Raw genomic sequence first — 2533 nt, 5'->3', positions numbered from 1 at the left:
CTCTGAAGCTTGACTACAAAGAATTCCTAGAAGACCAAATTTCAGAATGTTTTCTCCAGGGAACTTCCTATAGGGGCCTTTTGGTGGCCTTCATCCCAGCTGTCAAGAAACTGACTTGGTGAAATTGAAAAGTTAGAAAGTCAGGTTTACCAACACAGTGACTCATTTTGTTCTTGCTTCCTTATTACCAATACCTGTCAGAGACTTGTGCTTCTCCAATATGTACATGTGTTTCAAAGCCAGCACAAGTCCCCAACGCACTAGCTCCAGCGGTTATCCACTGCACTTCTTTCCAACACTTCCTATGGTCTCCGGGCCTCCAATGACCAAGGAAGAGAGGATTGCTGTTGGTTAGCTGCTGTGGTGGTTGATGTGGATTTAGGCTATAGGTATGTCCAGCTTTACACCATGGAATGATCAGTCAGAATGCAATGTGGCAAATGGATTGAAGTAGACTAGACTGGCTGTAAGAGAACCAGCTTTTTATCTACTTATATTATGTTATTTATTTATATATTATTTATTTACTTATATTAATGGAGGTAAGAGGTGATAGACGGAAGAGTTTAGTAATGAAGTGGCAGTGAGTCTGTAGAAAGTCCAGTAAATTTAACCACTATTTATTAATTATACTGGAAACAAGTTTCTGTGTTGGGAGGATGAGAAAATTTATCCAAAAAGAATAGCAAGATCTGGTTTGGGCAACAGGATGCTCGGTGGTGAGGGTAAGTGTACTAGGCAGGGCTAGGAACAGATTTGGGTATTGTTTTAGTGATCAACTGAAACCAAGACAGTGCACTACCACTTTTTGGGAGAGGCTGTGCCCGGGTCTGATCTGAGAGTGTTGCGGTACGGTGGGCGGTGGTGTGTGAGGCGGACAGGGAACTCACTGGTATGTCGAGTTTTAGCACGTGTGACTCTGAGACGTGGGTGAGGCATTGACTTGTGAATTTGGAATTGTGAGTTGGAAGTGCAGGTTTGTAGTTTCAAAAGAGATATGGGAATAAATGTACATCTGGTTGATGTAGGTGTAATTGAAAGCGTGGTGGCCAGAGCTGATGTGTGTCTTGGGTGTTGCGCAGAGGGCAGACCGAGCCAAAGCTCTTCAAGGTTGAGATGATGGTGGTATTCCTTATTGAGCTCAAGTTTGACTCAGCCTCCACTTAGCTTGCTTTCAAGAGAGGCATCATTTCATCTCTGTGGCTCTTGTCCTTCAAAAAGTCATAATGACTCCTAGTCCCAACATGTGGGTGAGCTCTCCAGGTTCCCTTCTTCAGTTTAATTTCCCCAGGGAAAATTGAAGACAGAAATCCTCCATTATTTGAACTTCAACAAAAGACCTCTATGTTAATATTTCAACGTTAAAGTATTTCTTTAAAATAGTCTACTCATCATACAGCTAGTAAATCAAAGCCTATTAATTTGGGAAATTGGATTCTCCCAAACTTAATCTTTTCATATCATATATCCATTCAAATGTTTTATACACCTTAAAAAAAACAGACACATTATAATGATTACAAGATTGATCATTACTCTTTTACCAAAAAAATAAAATAGAAAAATTTTTAAAGTTACAAAGAACTAACTCCATGGACCAGAATTTATTTCTTCATTCTATTGAACTTGATTCTGTTCTTTCCCCTCTTTTCCGTCTGATACTAATTCTGATTCCAATTCTTATTTCTTCCCTGGATTAGAATTTTACTCACCTAACCTACAAGTTAGGTTACCTTCCCAGAACCACTAAGACAACAGTTTGACGTTGACAATTGAAGATTTAGGAACAGAAACAAGGAACCTAGATGAATTTCTTATGTTTTTCTATTGGAGTCTGTTATGCAGTTGGAAAGAGCCCTTTTAAGAGTTAAGAGTTTGATCAGACAAATCAGGTATTTTGATATTTATAGCTTTGCCTAGTGTAAGTTTCCTATAAAAACCTTTGGTTTGGGTGCCTTTATTAGATATTAGCCAGCACTCTAAAAAGCCTGTTTTGAACTATTGTCAAACCTTTTTGGATACTTCACCTAGATCCCACCTATAGGAGGTCAGCGAAGCAGGCATTGGTGGTTCAATGGTAGAATTCTCGCCTCCCACGCGGGAGACCCGGGTTCGATTCCCGGCCAATGCATCCGGTCTTTTGCTTTCATTTTTCTGGGGTTTTCATATTTTTATCCCACAAAAGTAACTGCATAGGCAAATAGCATGGTTTAGGAGTTTTGGTTGCTACTCCTGCAGTGCTTGCATTCAACAACCACTGTCTTTGAAAGGGGGAGTGTCTCCGCGGGCTTTGCGGTTTAGACTATTTGGACCTAAGACCCCAGTTACTTTCAGCCTTTCCCCTGGAGGACCCACGGGACCCAAAGAGCCACCAGGTCACGGAGGCCCGTGCTGGACCTTGGGTCGGCCGCGGGGCCACGTCTCACCACGGAGCCCGGCAGACACCCCGGTGGCCGGGGCGGCGTCGGCGGCCCAAGGAAGGCGGAGGCTGGTGGAGAGGGACCCGCGTGGACGCGAGGGGAGCTGGGGCCAG

The 2533-nt window shown here is 43.0% G+C and overlaps 1 non-coding gene across 1 annotated transcript; it reads left to right on the top strand.

Annotated features, from left to right (window-relative positions):
- Positions 1-2060: 2060 nt before the first annotated feature.
- Positions 2061-2131, top strand: TRNAG-CCC (transfer RNA glycine (anticodon CCC)). The gene has a single exon. It is a non-coding gene; the product is annotated as a tRNA-Gly (tRNA).
- Positions 2132-2533: the final 402 nt, after the last annotated feature.

This window comes from Leptonychotes weddellii, chromosome 4 (assembly GCF_054177405.1).
Source record: "Leptonychotes weddellii isolate Sample4059 chromosome 4, ASM5417740v2, whole genome shotgun sequence".
Taxonomy (NCBI): Eukaryota; Metazoa; Chordata; class Mammalia; order Carnivora; family Phocidae; genus Leptonychotes; species Leptonychotes weddellii.
Note: the sequence above shows the minus strand (reverse complement) of the source record. Positions and strands in the feature narration are given on the sequence as shown.